Source organism: Panthera onca, chromosome B3, assembly GCF_046562875.1.
Source record: "Panthera onca isolate mPanOnc1 chromosome B3, mPanOnc1 haplotype 2, whole genome shotgun sequence".
Classification (NCBI taxonomy): domain Eukaryota; kingdom Metazoa; phylum Chordata; class Mammalia; order Carnivora; family Felidae; genus Panthera; species Panthera onca.
This window is the reverse complement of record NC_138344.1, coordinates 23,911,046-23,933,250: the sequence shown is the minus strand read 5'-3', so window position 1 is coordinate 23,933,250 and position 22,205 is coordinate 23,911,046. Positions and strand designations below refer to the sequence as shown.

The 22,205-nt window shown below is 33.5% G+C and overlaps 1 long non-coding RNA gene and 1 pseudogene across 9 annotated transcripts in view; one reads left to right on the top strand and one right to left on the bottom strand.

The window, feature by feature from the left end:
- The first annotated feature begins 2,610 nt into the window (after positions 1 to 2,610).
- Positions 2,611 to 3,116, top strand: LOC144616597 (transcription factor BTF3 pseudogene; annotated as a pseudogene).
- Positions 3,117 to 19,012: 15,896 nt separating this feature from the next.
- The window catches only part of LOC132668825 (uncharacterized), a 30,987-nt gene continuing 27,794 nt past the window's right edge, over positions 19,013 to 22,205 (bottom strand). For all 9 annotated transcript variants that reach the window (XR_013556385.2, XR_013556381.2, XR_013556386.2 and 6 more), the window contains 3 exons: positions 21,909 to 22,050; positions 21,044 to 21,147; positions 19,013 to 20,363 (listed from right to left, as the gene is read on the bottom strand). This is a non-coding gene — a long non-coding RNA (uncharacterized LOC132668825). The remainder of the gene's footprint in view (positions 20,364 to 21,043; positions 21,148 to 21,908; positions 22,051 to 22,205) is intronic.

The following is a 22,205-nucleotide window of genomic DNA, read 5'->3' as shown; positions in this document are numbered from 1 at the left end:
ATGTGACCATGGGATTAAACTTTCTGTTTATGCCATCAAAGAGAAACTAGAGTGTGGACAGCATCAAGGTATAATGATTAGGTCAATAGTTCTTCAGTTAAGATGTATATAGATAAAAATATTGCCTCAACCAGTTACTATAAGAACTATCATTATTGCTGCCATCCCCAGCATCTGTTCGCAGCAGCATTATGTCCCAAACTTTCTAAGCTGCTTTATTTACATAATTTACTATTTAAAAGAGCAAATGGTGGTATGAATGTCATTTAGCCATGTATAAAAACATGTATATGGTATCAAATGTATAGTATTGTAATATATATCTTCTGGGATAATTGGAAATCTTTTTTTTAGTTTTTTTAACTTGTATTTATTTTCACTTATTGATTTTATAATTATTATATTACATACACCAATATTCAATTATAAATAGTGATAATGTCGATATCTTGGTTTAGTTTTTTAGTTATTTTTACTTATTCAACTTCTGCCTAGTTATGAGTCACAAAAGATAATTATGTTTTTAAAATTATATTTAATGTCCTTTGTTCTCTAGCGCTTGAAATGTACAAATGTACTGAAAACTTTCTGTAGCATCCTCATGCAAATATTTAATTTAGAAACATCTTTGTGCATTCACTTTTTTTTAAATGAAATTTATTGTCAAATTGGTTTCCATACAACACCCAGTGCTCATCCCAACAGGTGTTCTCCTCAATCCCCATCACCCACTTTTAAAATGCAAGTTTTATAAACATTTAAAAGCACAGAATCTACCAGTTTTAAGTGTGCCACAAAAACATTTATCATACTCATTATTACATAAATAAGGAATTTGTAGACATGTGTTATTTCCTTCTTTCAAACAAGGACGCCTCTATGAAGTTGATCAACTAAAAAATTTGTACAGTGAAGGAAACAATGAACAAACTAAAATGTAGCCTATGGAATGGGAGAAAATATTTGCAAATGGCATACCTGATAAAGGGTTAGTATTCAAAATCTATAAAGAACTTATCAAACTCAACACCCCAAAACCATACAACCCAGTTAAGAAACAGACTGAAGACATGAATAGATATTTTCCATAGAAGCCATCCAGATGGCTAACAGAGACATAAAAAGATGCTCAATGTCACTCATTATCAGGGAAACACAAATAAAAACCACAATGAGATACGACCTCACATGATTCAGAATGACTAAAATTAACAACACAGGAAAAAAAAAACTGGTGTTGGAGAGGATAGAAAGAGGAGTCCTATTGCCCTGTTGGTGGGAAGCAAACAAGTACAGTTACTGTGAAAAACATTATGGAGATTTCTCAAAAAAAAAAAACTAAAACTAGAACTACCCTATGATCCAGAAATTGCACAGTTAGGTATTTACCCCAAAGATACAAAAATACAGAGTCAAAGGGATACATGAACCACAATGTTTATAGCAGAATTATCAATGATAGCCAAACTATAGAGAGAGCCCAAATATCCATGGACTGATGAATGGATAAAGAGGTTGTATATATACACAATGGAATATTAACCCTCACAAAGAATGAAACCTTGCCATTTGCAATGATGTGGATGGAGGTAGAATGTATAATGCTAAGCAAAATAAGTCAATTAGAGAAAGACAAATACAATATGACTTCACTCGTATATGGAATTTAAGAAACAAAACAGATGAATATATGTGAAAGGGGGACATAAAAGAGAACAGAGGGAAACAAATCACATGTGATGATTAACAATAGAGAACAAACTGAATGTTGATGGAAGGTTGTGGGTGGGGAATGGGTTAGGTGGGTGATGGTTATTAAGGAGGGCATTTGCTGTGATGAGCACTGGGTATTGTATATAAGTGATGAGTCACTGAATTCTACATATGAAACCAACATTGCACTGTATTTTAAGTAAATTAAATTTAAATTAAAAAATAAAATAATAAAAAAGGAGCAAACAAACATTGTTTCACCACATAATTTAAAGGCATGTAAGCAGCCTAATCAAAACACACAGGCTTTTTTATTTTTCAACGTTTATTCATTTCTGAGAGACAAACAGAACGTGAGCAAGGGAGGAGCAGGGAGAGAGGTTAGACACAGAATCTGAAGCAGACTCTAGGCTCTGAGCTATCAGCACAAAGACCAATGTGGGGCCTAAGCCCACAAACTCTGAGATCATGACCTGATCTGAAGTCGGATGCTTAACTGACTGAGCCACCCAGGTGCCCCAAGGAACCTATTTTTTAAATGAATAGAATGGAGGAAACGTAAGTTATATAAAAATAATCAAAGTGAAATGAAATATCACAAACCACTTAAAAATAATTATAAAATGGCAAATGCAAATAAAAATAATATCCCCTGTTACATAAGAATAATGTTATTTAAAAATCATATTAAAAATCATAATAAAAAAACACAAAAAATGTTTTATTAAAAAAAGACAAGTCTGAGACTAACAGGATATTTAAACAGAAGAATAAGATACTCTTGATAAAAGGTATAATCAAGAGTTGACATCTTGTGTCCCTGTAGGTGTGCACCTAATCTCAGCTAGTCTGCCGGAGACACACTGAGCATCAATCCTAGCCCCTTCCTCAGTTCCATTTCCACTCCAAGATGAAAGAAACTATCATGAACCAGGAGAAACTCCCCAAACTGCAAGCACAAGTGTGCATTGGTGGGAAGGGAACTGCTCCCCCAAAGAAGAAGGTGGTTTGTAGAACAGCTACAGCAGATGATAAAAAACTGCAGTTCTTCTTACCTTTGTTAAGGTAAGTCATTATGTTCACAACCTAAGGATCCACTTTAACAACCCTAAAGTTCAGGCATTCCTGACAGCAAACACTTTCACCAATACATGCCATGCTGAGACAAAGCAGCTGACAGAAAAACTACCCGGTATCTTAAGCCAACTTGATCCACACATTCTGTCTAGTTTAAGAAGACTGGATGAAACTCTACTCAAAAAAAATCCATGGATGGAAAAGCAACACTTGCTGCCAGAAAAGATGTTGATGATGAAGTTCTAGATCTTGTGGAGAATTTAGATAAACATTCTAAGAATGAAACAAACTTAATTAAGTCACCTTCTGAAGGAGATAAAAGTTGAAGAAATTACTGGGAGCTGCTATTTTATATTATGATTGATTTTTAAAATTTTATTAATGAATCTGATAAAATCTAGATCTTGAATATTTTTAAGCCCACACCCCTTGGACACTGCAGCTCGTGGCAGTTTTTGCTTATACACATTTCATTCTTCGTAGGTAATTAAGCTGAAGAAGCCTAGGAATAAAGCTTGAATCAAGGTTAATAAAGTTTTTTGCCTAGCATATAGTTTTATTTTTTAAAATTTCATTGACACTGATTTGTGCAGAGAATGCAAAGTTGTTTATAGAAAGCTAATCACAGCATGCAATATATCTAGTAAACTTCGGTGACATTTGATTAAAGATTTTATAACTTATTTTTAAGTTTATTTATTTGAGAGAGACAGAGAGAGTGCAAGCAGGGGATGGACACAGAGAGAAGGAGAATCCCAAACAAGTTATTCACTGTCAGCACAGAACATGCTGTGGGATTCCATCCCATGGACCATGAGTTCATGACCTGAGCTGAAACCAAGAGTCAGTCACTTAACTGACTGAGTCATCCAGGTGCGCCTAATTAAAGATTTTGAATGGGAGTATAATGTAACAAAGGTGGTATAAAATTCTCATATTTTAAAACTTCTCTCCAGAAGTCCTCAGGCTACTGTGGTTTATCTAATGAGTATAATTATAAAATGAGGATGGACAAAAAGGTATAATACACACACACACACACACACACACACACACACACACACAATTCCTGACCCCATTAAAGATAAATATTATACCATCAAATTTTATAGAGCAAAAATTGCAGAAAATCCATGGGATTTAAGTAAAACAACAGAGAAAATTTAAAACACTACTCAGTTTTTGACCAATCAAGGAAATTACAAACAAGAGTATTGTTAAAGTAATTATCACTATAGTTTGCTTTAGGGCCACCATGTTGCTATTTGTTTTCTATAGATCCTTGTATATTTTGTTCCTCCCTTTATTATTTTCTGATTTAGTTTTAGTTAATAAATTATTTTTATCCTTATATTTTAATCCTGCTATTGGCTTTTTAGCTATAGTTCTGTACAATTTTTTGTATTTGTTTATGGGTATAGTATGCATATTCAGGTTATCAGGGTCCGCATAGAGTTTATGTAGTACAGCTTTATGTAAAATATGAGAAACATGCATTACTATAGTTACATCATCCTTGCTCTATCTTATGTACTATTGTGATGCAGATTGTATTTATATATGTTACAACACCCACAAACCATTATTATAATCTTAGGTTTTAATGATAATAATAACATAGTTTTCAAATATTGAAAGAAAAGATAAAACATGTATTTTATTAACCAACATATATCTTAAATTATTTTTCTGCTTCCTTTTCTCTTTCCCCAAGATTCCAATGACATTTATGTCAATAGAAAAATATCTAAGATGACTCAGATGTGGTATTAACAGATAAGGACTTTAAACAACTCATTAAAATGTATTTAAATATTTGAAGGAAAAGATTCTCATAATGGATGAATATATAGGAATATAAGCAGAGAAACGGAAATTACAAAAATGAACAAAATTAATATTCTAGAACTAAAAAAGAAAAATACAGAAGTAAAATATTTAAAGTAAAATTGGAAAATGGATAATGGATAATAAATAGACTTTTATTTCTAGTGAAGCAGAGAATAGTGAACCAGAGGCCAGATCAATAGAGAAATAACTGAGTTGGAAATTTCAAAAAAATATTTAAAAAAATGAACACATCACTAATGTGTGCAAAAATAAAGTAGTATTCTAACATAGACATAGTTGTAGTCCACTATGAGAAGAGGGCCTGGTAAGGGGGAAAAATACTGGAAAAAACAATGGCTGAACGTATCTCAAATTTCATGAGGAACATCAGTCTACAATCAAAAAGTTTGGTGAACACCAAACAAGATAAATACAAAGAAAACCGCACTTAAATACAAAGATAAAGAAAAACCTTAAACAGATACACAGGAACGCAGATACAATAAATAAACATAAATAATGATTCAAGGATGAATGAATTCTCAAAACATCGGAGGCCAGAAAGCAATAAAATGCCATGCTTAAGGTGCTAAAAGAAGAAAAAAATGTCCAACTATAATTGTATATTCAATAAAAATGATATTAAAATATTTTTTCAAACAAATGGAAGGTGAGAAAATTTGTTGTTAATACACTACCACTGCAAGAATACTAAAAGAAGTTCTTCAGGCTGAAGAAAAAGAGCAGAAGATGGAAACAGAAAAAAAAGAAAAAGTAGAAATGACAATCATATAAGTAATTACAAATATATTCTCAATTTACTTAAAATACTGATTGCAGAAAGGAAAATTTTAATATATAGATTTGATAGCATATGTAGACATAAAATATGATGAGAACAAAGGACAAAGGAATACTAAGTATAACTACTTTGCTGAAAGTTTTTTACACTTTAAATTATACGCCTTAAATATTATACAATATTAACTCTAAGACTAACATAAGTTAAGCTACATATAATCCATATGGGAACCCCTAAACAAAAATACATAAAAGTAGAGCTAAAATATAAGAGTATCATGTCATCTATGAAGAGTGAAAGTTTGACTTATTTACCAATTTGTATGCCTTATATTTCTTTTTGTTGTCTGATTGCTGAGTCTAGGACTTCCAGTAATATATTGAACAACAGTGGTGAGAGTGGACTTCTCTGTTATGTTCCTGCCCTGCTAGAACTAATATATGAATTCAGCAAGTTCACAGGATATAAAATCAATGTACAGAAATTGGTTACATTTCTATACACCAATAATGAAGCAGCAGAAAGAGAAATTAAGGAATCAATCCCATTTACAATAGAACTAAAACCATAAGATACCTGGGAATAAACCTAACAAAGGAGGTAAAAGATCTGTATGCTGAAAACTATAGAGAGTTTATGAAAGAAATTGAAGAAGACACAAAGAAATGGAAAAGCATTCCATGCTCATGGACTGGAAGAATAAACATTGTTAATATGTCTATACTACCCAAAGCAATCTATACATTCAATGCAATCCTATCAAAATAACACCAGCATTATTCACAGCTAGAACAAACAATACTAAAATTTGTATGGAAACACAAAATACCCTGAATAGTCAAAGCAATATTGAAAAAGAAAAACAAAACTGAAGGCATCCCGATTCCAGATTTCAAGTTGTATTACAAAGCTTTAATCATCAAGATAGTATGGTACTGGCACAAAAACAGACACATAGATCAATGGAACAGAATAGAAAACCCAGAAATGGATCCACAACTGTACAACCAACTAATCTTTGACAAAGCAGGAAAGAATATCTAATGGAAAAAAGTATCTTCAGCAAATGGTGCTGAGAAAAGTGGACAATGACTTGCAGAAGAATAAAAGTGGATGGCTTTCATACACCATACACAAAAATACATTCACAATGGATGAAAGACCTCAGTGTGGGAAAGGAAACTATCAAAATCCTGGAGAAGAAAATAGTCAGCAACCTCCTTGACCTCAGCTGCAGCAACTTCTTACTTGACATGTCTCCAGAGGTAATGGAACCAACAGCAAAAATCAAAAATGAGACTTCATAAAGATAAAAGCTTCTGCACAACAAAGGAAACAATCAACAAAACTAAAAGCCAATCGATGGAATAGGAGAAGATATTTGCAAATGACCTATCAGATAAAGGGTTAGTATCCAAAATCTACAAAGACTTTACCAAACTCAACATGCAAAATTCCTCCAAATAATCCAGTGAAGAAATGGGCAGAAGACAAGAATAGACACTTTTCCAAAGAAGACACCCAGATAGCTAACAGACACATGAAAAGATGCTCAACATCATTCATCATCAGAGAAATACAAATCAAAACCACAATGAGGTACAATCTCATACCTGTCAGAATGTCAGAATGTCTAAAATTAACAACTCAGGAAACAACAGATGATGGCAAGGAGTTGGAGAAAGGGGAAAACTTTTGCACTGTTGATGGGAATGCAAACTGGTGAGGCCACTCTGGAAAACAGTATGAAAGTGCCTCAAAACATTAAAAATAGAACTAGCCTATGATCCAGCTATTGCACTACTAAGTATTTATCCAAAGTATACAAAAGTGCTGATTTGAAGGGGCACATGCACCCCAATGTGTATAGCATCACTATCAACAGTAACCAAAGTATGGAAAGAGCCCAAATGTCCATCAACTGATGAATGGAGATACACACACACACACACACACACACACACACACATATATATATATAATGGAATATTACTTGGCTATCAAAAAGAATGAAATAATTCCATTTGCAACAATGTGGATGGAACTAGAGAGTATTATGCTAAGCAAATTAAGGCAATCAGAGAAAGTCAAATATCATATGACTTCACTCACGTGTAATGAATGTAAGAAACACAACAGGTGAGCATAGGGGAAGGGAAGGGAGAGGGAGACAAACCATAAGAGACTCTTAAATACAGAGAACAAACTGAAGGTTGCCAGAGAGGAGGTGGGTGGGAAGATGGGCTAAATAAATGATGGGCATTAAGGAAGGCATGACACTGGGTGTCATATGTAAGTGATGAATCACTGGGTTCTACTCCTGAAACCAGTACTACATTGTATGTTAACTAACTTGAATTCAAATAAATAAATTTTAAAAAGAGAGAAGTAACAGGTAAATAGAGAAGTTGATATAGAATACTAATATACATTCAATTAGTTCAATAATTTTGTAATTATTTAATTATTTGCAAAAAGAAGGAAGCAAAGCAGGGAGAAAGGTGTAAACTAAAAGGGACAAATAGGGGAGAAAAGTAGGTAAATAATAGGAATAAATCCAAATATATCAACAGGAATATTTAATGTAAATAGACCAAAAGATTTCAAAAGGTTTAAAAGGCATTGATGGTTAAACTAGATAAAAATTAAGACCCAGCCATATGCACTCTACAACAGTTACACTATAAATATAAAGACACAGATTAAAAGTAAATAGGTGGAAAGACATATCAGACAAGTGATAATCATAGGAAAGTTGGTATTACTATTCTAAGACAAAGCAAACTTCAAGACAATGAATATATCTAAAATAAAGGGAAACATAATAACAGGAAAAAATACATTAAGAAGTCATGATAGTCATAAAAGTGTAATAAATAAAACGTCTTCAGATACATAAGAAGCTAATGAGACTTCTTACTATAAAACGTCCCCTGTGGCAAGGGAATTAGAACAAAAATAAACTATTGGGACTTCATCAAAATAAAAAGTGTCTGCACAGCAAAGGAAAAAATTCAACAAAACTAAAAGGCAACCTATGGAATGGGAGAAGATATTTACAAATGACATATCAGATAAAGGGTTAGCATCCAAAATATATAAAGAATGTATCAAACTCAATACCACAAAAATTAATAATCTGATTAAAAATTAACAGAAGAGATAGACATTTTTTCAAAGAAGACATACAGATGGCCAACAGACATATGAAAAGATGGTCATCATCACTTACCATTAGGGAAATAAAAATCAAAATTACAATGAAAAATCACCTCACACCTGTCAGAATGGCTAAAATTAACAACACAAGAAACAAAAGGTTTTGGGAAGGATGTGGAGAAAGGGGAACACCCACATTTTTGGTGAGAATACAACCCGGTAGAGCCACTGTACCCACTGTAGAAAAAAGCATGGAAATTCCTTGAACTACCTTACGACCCAGCATTGCACTACTAGGCATTTACCCAAAGGATACAAAAACACAGATTCAACAGGACACTTTGATGTTTATAGCAGCATTATCAGCAATAACCAAACTATGGAAAGAACCCAAATGTCCATCAATGGATGAATGGGTAAAGATGTATTGTGTGTGTGTGTGTGTGTGTGTGTGTGTGATGGAATATTACTCAGCCATCAGAAGTAATAACATCTTGCCATTTACAATAACATTGATGGAGCTAAAGTATATTATGCTAAGTGAAATAAGCAGAGAAAGACAAACACCATATGATTTCACTCATGTGGAATATAACAAACAAAACAGATGAATATAGGGAGAGGGGGAGGAGAAAGAGGGAGGCAAATAATAAGACTTAACTATAGAGAACAAACTTAGGGCTGATGAAGGGATGTGGGAGGGAGATGGGCTAAATGGTTGATGGGTAATAAGGAGGGCAGTTATGATGAGCACTGGGTGTTACATGTAAGTGATGAATCACTAAAATCTACTCTTGAAACCTATACTACACAATATGTTAACTAACTAGAATTTAAATACAAACTTGAAAATAAATGAATAAATACAAACGTGGAAGAAAAAAGTACATTAGGGGGTTAAGAAGGTGGAGGAGTAGGGAGACCCTAAGAATGTCTCATCCCTTGAACACAGCTAAATAGTTATCAAATCATTCTGAACACCTAATAAATCAATTAGATGTCTAAATGAACAAAAACTTTGAGACTACGTATAGGAAAGAGACCACCATTTGGAAGGTAGAAAGTGTAGAGAGTTTACAAGGGAATATATTGCTCTGGGTGCAGCTACCGGGAGGGAGCCTGCTTACAGAGGCAAAGTAGTAAAAGCATCTGAGTACTTCTACTTTTCTTCTGCATTTCTCTATTAGTGGGAAGTGCCAGGCATAAAAGTGTTCAAGTGGTAAAGAGGTGTAGAATACCAGGAGTGACAGCATGGTCTGAGAATCCCTTGGGTCACAAGAAAGATGGGATATGCCAACATGCTGTGCTGTTTCCAGGGATAAGAGAGGGGACTCATTCTGGCTGACAGCAGTAAGCAAGGGTGTCGGCCTTCTTCTTTGTTTTGACATAAACTCTGAACAGCCACACAGGCCCACCACTGTTTTCACTTGGTCAGGCAAAAGTATGACAAGACTCTTCCCAAGAGGAACAGTGTGGGTATACACTGTGGGAATCCCTAAAATTTGGAGTTTTGAAACTCAGACATGCTCCTGAGATTAAAAAAAGCTTGGACACAGTAAAGGTGAATGTGGGGTTCTGATGAAAACTGGGGACACAAGAGGGGTAATTAATTACTCTTCTGTGGGGACTTCCTGACTGTGGATGGTGCTAACTTTCAGCTCCAGAGATATAGAGCAGGGCACAGCCAAAGTCATTCTGCCCTTCAGAACTGAAAGCCTTCAGGGAGCAAAATGGCACCACCTAGTGTAGGCAAGAGCCACTTAAGCCAAGCCCTGCCCCGCCTGCACCCAGGAGGCACATTTCCACTGATACAAGACAGCCTGAAAATCAGCATCCCACAGAAATACATCCCTCCTGCAGAAGAGCAGCAGAAATAATTTGCATTCACCAAGTCTACTGATAATAGACTTCAGCTTTAGGGGAAATAGGATCTAACTTCTGTTTTACTTTTATTCTTTATTTTTTTTTTTTACTATTAATTTTTCACTTATTTTCTTAGTTTTTTTATATTCCTTTTTTTTACTTTCTACTATTATTATTTTTTATTCATTATTTTATTAATTGTACTTATATTTTATTATTTATTATTGTTAATATTGCTTGTATTTATTATTTCATTAATATTGTTTTAATTTTAATTTAATTTAATTTAATTTTACTTTATTTTATTTATTTTTGGATCTAGAATCTTTTAATAAGCAGACCAAAACACACCCAGGATGTAGTTTTGTTTTGTTTTGTTTGTTTCTTTGCTTTTCATTTGTTTCGTTTTCCTTTTCTTTCTTTGCTCTTTTCTTTTCCTGAAAAAATTATCAGATGGAAAAACTCATTCCAAAAGAAAGGACAGAAGAACTCATGGCCAGGGATCTAATGAACCCAAATATAAATAAGATTTCTGAACTAGAATTTAAAAGCACAATTATAAGAATACTAGCTGGGGTTGAAAAAAAGCATAGAAGACACCAGAGAATCTCTTCGTACAGAGATTAAGAACTAAGATCTAGTCAGGTTGAAATTAAAAATGCTATAAATGAGATGCAATCTCAAATGGATGCCATAACAGCAAGGATGGATGAAGTAGAGCAGCAAATCAGTGATATAGAAAATAAACTTATGGAAAATAATGAAGCTGAAAAGGGAAACAAAGGCACAAAGGTCACAGTACAAGGCCTAGAGAACTCAGTAACTTATTAAAGAATAACATTTGTATCATAGGAGTCTCAGAAGATAAAGAGAGAGAAAAAGTGGCAGAAGGTTTATGTGAGCAAAGTAGAGCTAAAAAACTTCCCTAATCTTGGAAAGCACACAGATAATAAAATCAAAGAAGCACAGAGACCTCCCATTAAATTCAACAGCAGCTGACCATCACCAAGGCCTATATCATGGTCAAATTTACAAAATACACAGACAAGGAAAGAATTGTGAATGCAACAAGGGGAAAAAAGTATTTAACCTCCAAAGGAAGACAGGTCAGCTTTGCAGCAGATCTGTCCACAGAAACTTGGCAGGCCAGAAGGGAGTCACGGCATATATTCAACGTTCTGAATGGGAAATATACAGCTAAGGATTCTTTATCCAGCAAGGCTATAATTTAGAATAAATGGAGCAGTAAAGAGTTTCCACTAAACTAGCTTTGCAAGAAATTTTAAGGGGAACTCCTTGAGTGAAGAAAAAAATAAAACAAACAAACAAAAAATACCAAAAGCAAGAGAGACAAGACCAGAAAATATTAACATTACCAGAAACACCAACTCTACAGGCAAGACAATGGCACTAAATTTATATATTTCAATATTCGCTCTGAATATAAATGGACTAAACGCTCCTATCAAAACACATAGGGCTTCTAAATTGATAAAAAAAAAAGCAAGATACATCTATATGTGGCCTACAAGAGACTCATTTTTGACCTCAGGGATCTGCAGATTGAAAAGTGGGGAGATGAGCAAACATATATCACACTAATGGATGTCAAAAGAAAGCTGTAGTAACTATACTTACATCAGACAAAGTAGACTTTAAAACAAAGATTGTAACAAGAGATGAACAAGGGCATTATATCATAATTAAGGGGTCAATATCTAACAATTGTAAATACTTATGCCCCCAATTGGAAAAGCCAAATGTATAAATAAATTTTAAAAATAACATGAAGAAATTCATTGATAATAACACAACAATAGTAGGTGACTTTAACACCCCACTTACAGCAAGGGCAGATCATCTAAACAGAAAATAAACAAGGAAACAATCTCTTTGAATGAAACACTGGATCAGAATAATTTAAGACATACATTCAGAGCATTTCATCCTAAAGCAGCAGATTACACATTCTTCTCAAGTACACATGGAATATTCTCCAGAAGAGATCCCATACTGGGTCATAAATCAGCCCTCAACAGGTACAAAAAGATCAAGATCATACCATGCATATTTTCAAGTCACAACATTATGAAACTTGAAATAAACCACAAGAAAAAAATTTGGAAAGCCCTAAAATACATGGAGATTAAAGAACATCCTACAAAAATGAATGGGTTAACCAGGAAATGAAAGAAATTGAAAAATCATGGAAGCAAATGAAAATAAAAACACAAAAATCCAAACACTTGGGGATGCAGCAAAGGCAGTTTTAAGAGGAAAGTATATTGAAATACAGGCCTATCTCAAGAAGTAACAAAGTTCCCAAATACACAACCTAACCTTACACCTAAACGAGGTAGAAAATGCCAGAAAATAAAACCTAAAACCATCAGAAGGGAAATAATAAAATTAGAGCAGAAATAAATGATATATAAACAAAAAAACAGTAGAAAGTAAGAGCTTGTTCTTTGAAAGAATAAACAAAATCTATTAACTTCTAGTCAAAAAGAAAAGAGAAAGGACCCAAAAAAGAAAAGAGAAAGGACCCAAATAGATATAATCATGAATGAAAAAGGAAAGATCACAACCAACACCACAGAAATACAAACAATGATAAGAGAATACTATAAAAAATTATATGCCAACAAACTGTGTATCTGGATGAAATGGACAAATTCCTAGAAACTCACAAATGACCAAAACTGAAACAGGAAGAAATAGACAATTTGAACAGACCCATACAAGCAAGAAATTGAATTAATTATAAAAATTCTCCCAACAAACAAGAGTCCTGGGCCAGATGGCATCCCAGGGGATTTCTAACAAACATTTAAGGAAGAGTTAATACCAATTCTTCTCAAAGTGTTCCAAAAACTAGAAATGGAAGAAAAACTTCCAAACTCATTCTATGAAGCCAGCATTACCTTGATTCCAAAACCAGACAAAGACCCCACGCAAAATGAGTATTACAGGCCACTTTTCCTGATGAAAATGGATGAAAAAATTCTCAACAAGATACTAACAAATTGAATTCAACAGTATATTAATTATTCACTATGATCATGTGAGATTTACTCCTGGGCTGCAGAGCTTGTCCAATAGTGCAAATCAATCAACATGATACACTACATTAATAAAATAAAGGATAATAACCATATGATCCTCTCCTGTCAAAAAATGCAGAAAAAGCATTAAAACCCTCAAGAAAGTAGGGATAGAAGGAACATATCTCAACATCATATAGGCCATATATGGAAGACCCATAGCTAATATCATCCCCAATGAGGAAAAACTGAGACCCTTTCTCCTGTGGTCAGGAACAAGACAAGGATGTCCACTCTCACCATTACTATTTAACATAGTACTGGAAGTCTTAGCCTCATCAGTCAGAAAACAAAAAAATAAATAAATAAAGGGAATGCAAAAAGGCAAGGAAGAAGTAAAACTTTCTATTTCCAAATAACATGATATTCTATGTAGAAAAACCAAAAGACCACTCCAAAAAATTGCTACTACTAAGAAATGAATTTAGCAAAGTCACAGGATATAAAATCAAAGTGCATAAATTTGTTGAATTTCCATACACCAATAACGAAGCAATAGAAAAAGAAATCAAGGAATCAATCCCATTTACAATTGCACCAAGAACAATAAGATACCTAGGAATAAACCTACCTAAAGAGGTAAGAAATCTGTATGCTGAAAACTAAAGAACACTTACGGAAGAAATTGAACAGGACATAAAGAAATGGAAAAGATTCAATGCTTATGGATTGGAAGAACAAGTATTATTAAAATGTTTATACTACCTAAAGCAATCTACACATTTAATTCAATCCCTATCAAAATAACACCAGAATTTTCACAGTTAGAACAAAAAATCCTAAAATTTGTATAGAACCACAAAATTCCCTGAATAGCCAAAGCAATCCTGAAAAAGAAAACAAACCTAGAGGCATCTCAATTCCAGATTTCAAGCTATATTACAAAGCTGTAGTCATCAAGACAGTATGCTACTGGAACAAAAACAGACACATAGATCAATGGGACAGTACAGAAAACAGAAATGGACCCACAACTATATGGTCAACTCATTTTGACAGAGTTGTAAAGAACATCCAATGGAAAAAAGACAGTCTCTTCAACAAATGGTGTTGAGAAAACTGGACAGCAACATGCAGAAGAATGAAACTGGACCACTTTCTTACACCATATACAAAAATAAAATGAAAATGAATGAAAGACCTAAATGTGACAGGAAGCCATCAAAATTCTAGAGAGGAAAACAGGCAGCAACCTCTTTGACCTTGGTCACAGCAATGTCTTACTAGTCTTGTCTTCAGAGCCAAGGGAAACAAAAGCAAATATGAACTATTGGGACTTCAAGAGAAAAAGCTTCCGCACAGCAAAAGAAACAATCAACAAAACCAAAAGGCACCCTACAGAATGGGAGAAGATATTTGCAATATATCTGATAAAGGGTTAGTATCCAAAATCTATAGAGCTTATTGGGACACCTGGGTGGCTCAGTCTTTTGTATCCAACTTCAAGTCAGGTCATGATCTCACAGTTTGTGATTTTGAGCTCCACTTCAGGTTCTGTGTTGACAGCTCAGATCCTGGAGCCTGCTTCAGATTTTGCACCTCCCTCTCTCTCTGCCCTTCCCTTGCTTTCTGTCTCTCTCTCAAAAATAAACATTACAACTTTTTAAAAAAGAGCTTATCTAAGTCAACAACCAAAAAAACAAAATAATCCAGTTAGGAAATGGTCAGAAGACATGAATAGACATCTTTCCATAGAAGCCATCCATATGACTAACAGACCCATGAAAATAGACTCAACATCACTCATCATCAAGGAAATACAAATCAAAACCACAATGAGAAATCACTGCATACCTGTCAGTATAGCTAAAATTAACAACACAGAAACAATGGGTGCTGTCAAGAATGCAGAGAAAGGGGAACCCTCTTGCACTTTTGGTGGGAAGCAAACAGTTGCAGCCACTCTGGAGATTATTATGAAGTTTCCTCAAAAAACTAAATATAGAACTACCCTATGATCCAGCAATTGCACAAGTAGGTATTTACCCAAAGGATGCAAAAATACAGATTTGAAGGTGTACGTACACCACAATGTTTATAGACGAATTATCAACAATAACCTAACTACAGAGAGAGCTCAAATGTCCATCGACTGATAATGGATAAGGAGGATGTGGTATATATATCAATGGAATATTACTCAACCATCAAAAAGAATGAAATATTGCCATTTGCTATGACATGGATGAAGCTGAACTATATTATGCTAAGTGAAGTAAGTCAATCAGAGGAAGAAAAATACCATATGATTTCACTCATCTGAGGAATTTAAGAAACAAAACAGATGAACATATGGGAAGGAGGGAATAAAAGAGAAGAAAGGTAAACAAACCACAAGTGATGTTTAAAGATAGACAAAAAACTGAGGGTTGATGGAGGGATGTGGGTGGGAGATGGGTTATATGGGTGATGGGTATTGAGGATGGTGCTTGTTATGATGAGCACTGGGTTTTGTATGTAAGTGATGAATCACTGAATTCTACTTCTGAAACCAATATTGTACTGTATATTAACTAACCAAAATATAAATAAAAAGTTAAATTTGGAAAAATAAAAAGAAATTTTACCAAGAAGATTTATAACTGGCAGCTAACCTCATGAAAAATTGTTTATCTTTTTAAGTGACCAAGTTGAAAATTGAAGGCACAATAAGATACCACCTCACACCCACTGAAATAGGTAAAACATAAAAGAATAAGAATATTTAATTTTAATAGTGATGGATATTAGCTGAAGATATCACAGACTGTCTGAAAGTCTAAAATACTTCCAAATATTTAATATACATTTTGGCAGTTCCTTATGAAGTTAAACAAAATCTATCCTATAATCAATCACATTCCATTTTTAGGCGATTACGGAAGAGATCTGCTAATATATTCAAAGTAGCTAAAAACTGAAAAAAACCCACAAATGACCATCAACAGGAGAATGGGTATGCAAATTGAAATATGCCCATTCAATGGAATGTTTTTCTGCAATTAGAAAGAAAAATTTAAAAATCTACTGATACTGGAAATAACATGGATGAATTCCAATATGATTATGATGAGTGGATGGAGCTAGACACATACTGTGTTTCCATTTACATTAATCTCAAGAACAGATAAAACTAATGTATAACACTAAAAATAAAAACATTGTTTCCTATGAGAATTAAATGTGGCTAGAAGGAGACAATAGGGGAGGTTCTCAAGTAATAAAAATATTCTACCTCCTGAATAAGGTACTAATTACATGGGTATACAATTAACATGAAGACACTTTGGCAAACTATTGATAATGGTGGGACCTGGGCTCCTGGTGCAAGTTTATCATTCTTTTCTCCTTATACTCTGCATGTTTACCCTGTGTTCACAGTGAGTAGTTTTATAAAATTCACAATAGAACATATCTTCATTACAAAAGAAAACAAGTGAATAAGTGGATTATACATGTTTAAGAATTTATTTAGAAAACGCAAAGAACTACAGAAAAATATATAAATAAATTAAAACAGTTAAAAAAACACACTGATAAGTTGTACCAACAAGCTGACTGGGGGAGAAGAAAAGGATCAACTAATGATGCTAAAAATCCACGAGTCAGATTTACTTCATTAAAAAAAAAGGCATAGCAAAACAAAAACTGGAATGAAAATGGGTATCAGTTGAAATGAGAAATTAAGAGAGATCCCTTTGTATAACTTCACGTTACTTTGTTGGAAAATCTGCTTGGATTGTGATGTTCTAGGATAAACCAAGTTAAATATAAGATGCCAGACATAAAACAAACAGTCACTATAGAAAAAAGTGAGAAAATTTTATAGATAGCCTCAGTTCTACTTCAAACCACCAGAAGAAAGGACAGTTCAGATTATTTAATTGATGTGTTCACTTAGCCATTCATATTAATGCTAAGGTTTTCAACCCATTCTATAGCACAGAATATCCTCAAAATTAATTTAACACAACCAGAAAATCTGATATAAAACCATGACAAAAATAGGACAGAAAATCATGGATCAACTTCATTTAATAGTATACTTGCAAAAAGTCCAAATCAAATTAAGATATTCATAATTTAGTAAATTTAGAGCAAAACATTTTTTACCAAAACATTTTTACCAAATTATTAATTCAATGAATAAAATAAAGTTTCAATAATATAATTATTTCACAATAATAGAAGTTTAATTGAAGAATAATACATTTTTTTTAGGAAAAAATATTTATTACATTACCACCTGGTTTTGATGAAATTTCTTAAAAATATAAAAGGTGGGAAACTTACCTAATATGATACACAAAAATATCTCAAATTTAAAATTCAAATATTGCATTAATGATTGAGACCACCTAAATAAAAATAACTTACCTATTAAGTTTAGGACCTGATACCACCCCTAGCAGAGTCCTATACACAAGATAGAACTACAAACCAATAAATACATTGACAGTTTTCCCATCTAAGCTATAGCTCTTCTATTATTGAAAATATCTTACTCATGTAGGCAAACAGCTTATTTATCAGACAAAAATTTTGATTATCTACACTCCCATCAAGGACCTCATGTTACTCTTTTACCAATCTTAAACTTTTGTATGCCAAATTTTGTCCATTCTTAACCATTTCCATTTTTTGAAAAACGCACCTCAAACCACATCAACCCAGACCCCAAAGCCTACTTTTGAAACACTACTAAACGTTGTCAAAGTGGTGTTTTCCCTTGCTGCAGTAAGTTTACTTAGTCACTCAGCTTTTCTTGATCATCGTTCTTTCTTGGAGTCTTTTTGGTTAATAGACCAGCAACAATATACTGGTCAAACCCAAGGTTTGATTAAATCAATGGTGGGTAAAAGTTCCACATTTGTTTAAGTGCTCTGAAAATACCAGTCAGTGAACATTATCAACATAATTAAATCAAGATCACTTGGAAGGAGAGAATCAAAATGATCAGTATTTGCAAATGATTTGGTATGTACTTTGACAAAATCTGAAAAGTCATGAGAAGAATAAGGTGACCACCTTCCCCCCCAAAACAAAATTTTCAGATTTAGAAAAAATATCAACTAAGAAAATAAACTGAAAAAAAATCACAAATTGAAAATGTTAACAGTAATTAAAATTGCTGAATAAAAAGAAAGACATACCTTGTCCTTGGATAGGAAGACTTATATTACTAAAAATCAATTCCCCCTAAATTAATTTACTTAAGTTGATGAAATTGCAGTCTAAACTGTAATTTCTTCCAACGAGAAGACACATGAGACAGGAGGCAGAAGAAGAGACACACATATCCACAGAAAAAAAATGGTGCCAGTCACAGATGAAATACAGCATATGTGCAAGATGGCATTACAGATAAATGGGCAATTATTGGCAAATAATCGCAAGTAATGGCAAATAACTTGGCAACTTTAAGATTTCAAATCAAAAAAATTTCTCATGATTTAAGAATTTGAATAAAAGAAACACAAAAGAATAAGAAGTTAACATAGGTGAACGGTTTTATGAAATCAGTATAAATATTTTTTCCAAAATGACATGAAACTCAGAAGCCATAAAAGCAAACATGGTTATACTTGGACATATAACAATCATACACATTCTTACAACAAAAATGAAGTATAAAAGTGCATAAAAATATCTATAATGCTTCACAATCCAAAGCTTATTCTCCCAGTAATAAATGAGCTCTTCAAAACCAGAAATCTAAACCCCCACCCCCAAAATTGGACATAAAGAGGAAATTAAAGAATACAGATGGCTAATAAACATGAAAAAATGATCAAACTCAAAAACAAAAGAAATACAATTTAAGACAATAGTTTGGGCTATCACATTGGCAAAAAATTTAAATATTTATAAAATCCATTATCTGTGAAGTTGTGGGGAAAGCTGGCAATCTCATTCATTGCCATTTGAGGATAAAGTTGTCACCACATTTTAAGGAAATCATGTAATAATTTGAAATGTGCATATCCTTAATCCCAGTATTTGAACTGCTAAGTAATTTATTATGATATAATAGACAAGTGTAGAATTATTGATAGGGAGTTTCATTGCACAGAAATTTGGTGCTAACATAAATATCTATGAATGAGAAATGCTTGTAACATTTAATTATATTTCACCTACAAAACAGTTGTGCAGTCATTCAACAAATGACACAGATGTGTATTACTGAAATAGAAAAGGGTATTAAAACTGTTAAATTAAAAACAATTTGCAGAAGAATGTGTACAATATGGCCCTACTTTCAGAACCCCTCAAAATAGTTTGTGTGTATGTGTCTGTGTGACTGTATGTGTGCATCTATCCACTTAAAGAGTGCACACAACTCCCTTAATAGAAGAAAACTTTGGGGGGGTAGAATTGGGAGGGAGGAGGGAACTTAATTTATATATTAGATATTTAGATACACTTTGAAGTTTTGAAAAAAAATTGTGTAAAGTTTCTTTTCAATATATCCAATATTTAAATTTTACCATATGGCAAATGGAAATTATAAATGTATATTTATGGGAGCACTGAGCAATTCCATCATTTTGAGATTCTTGTGCAATAATATTTCCTCTACTGAGGCTCCTGGGATTGAGTCAAGTGGCAGCAAGGGAAACAGTCACCATGCCCAAATTAAAGTCTCATCGATGATATCCCAACATGAGCATTTCTCAGTTAAGCATTTCTTATCTGCAGGAGGTGTCCACTGCAACACAGGAAAGAGACGAGTCTCCAAGCATAAAGAAGACTGTATCATTGTTTTGGTGAAGCTTGTAGTAGAAGTAATGGCACCCTCAATAATAAATCCACCTCACATTTGTGGTCATCACCTGCAAGGATACAGGAGGGAAAATTGGCAAAGTTGTGGGACTTTTCTAAGGAGCTTATTGGGGGCTATGACATTCTTATATACTCTACCTGTACATATCCTGGAATGAATCTACCCAGGGGACACACAGAAAGCCACATTTTCAGCTGCTGGGTCCACATTGGCCAGAAAAATTACTTTAAATCTCCCTAAATCAAACATCAGTGCTACTTTTTCTTCCTTGCTGGGCTAAAAAGTGATAGGCACCTCCAACTATCTCAGATTTTTATCTCTTTCCCTCTGTATTGGCTTCTTAAAGTTCTAGGTCACTCATTCATTTGGCCAATTATTTCAGAAGAAAATAGTTGTCTTCCCTCCAGTCTAATGGTTTTTGAGAACCACTGAAACTCATGAAACTGACTCTGTTAACACATTGGATCCAGCCAATTAGGAGCTTAGTTTATTGGATAAGAAAAGTTAAGAAAATCTTTCTTATTAACCATAACTATACTAACTGAAATGTAGAAAATCTATGAATGTATATAAGAAAAGCTGTATCTCTTAACTCACTATGCATTCTGGTCCTTGAAGTCAACTAGAATATAACCAGAAGTCATTAATCTTCAGAAAATTAACATCTAATTTTCTGCCCAGACATGGTTGCTCCTAGAAAGCAAGGAATATTCTGAAAAAAAACCTTACCTTCAGAGGGTAGCATTTGGACAACAGCCCCTTTGTCTGAAGAGTCTTGTTTCAAGGATTTACTGGTATCATTCACTTCAAATGAGTTCCCAAGAAGTGATCTTCTGAGGGGAAAAAAATGAAAAATTACACTTCCAATGAAAAAGGTAATTCAGCTGGAGGCTGGGAAGTTATTCTTTGGTACTCTTTATTGATTTTATTTGGAAGCTGCTTCTTACTCTCACACAACTCAGAAACTATAGCTAGCTGCTCCATAGCTCTATACATTTCAGTATAAGGATATTATATCAGACCCTTATATCTTGTGCATTTCCAAAATTGACTGGATTGCCTGAATCCCACTGAACATTATGTCTCTTTTCCCCCCATCATTTATTATTTTCTGCTTATTTGGCCAGGCTACTTACAAAATCGCTCAGTATAATCTATTTATGTATCTATTCTCAGTAAAAGTTTATTGAGAACATATTCCATGCCTGGAAATCTATAATTACTTGTACCACAAAAGTAAACTAAAAATGTCAGGCCATTAAGAAATTAAAAGCCCATTTGATGAATCAAGCACAGAAATAAAGACCTGAGAAGTAACTTAGTAAATGGTCTCATAGAGGTAGATACAGTTTTAGGACTGTTGAGGGTTTAGGGTTGTTGAGAAAGTCCTCCATTTAGGGATACCTGTTATTACCCACAGCTATAACTCCTAGTTACTGTAATGCCCACTATTAACTGGATATTAGATGGGCTTTTAATAATACTTAGCTACAACCAAATGTTATCAAGCTTAAGAAGAGGAAGATCTATCAGATCCTATCCATCTTGGGCTTTTTTCCAGTAAACATGATGTTCCCTGATAATACAGTCATACCTGCAAGGGTGTCCAAAAGACCACAGGTAGGAATGGCAAATCACTGACTTAAAATTAAGTTATCATCTTACTCTCTGGAGATAGAATTCAAGAAAGGAAAAGGCATAGATAATTTCTCTTCCCTTTTAGGCCCCATCATTACCTGGCAGGGGAAAACAAGAGGAAAAATAACATTTTAAGACAAAATATACATACATAGTATAAATTTTACCTATATGTACATATAAACTATATATTTTTAAATATTACACAAACACATGTACATGTAATCTAATTTAACAATAAAACATGCACAAA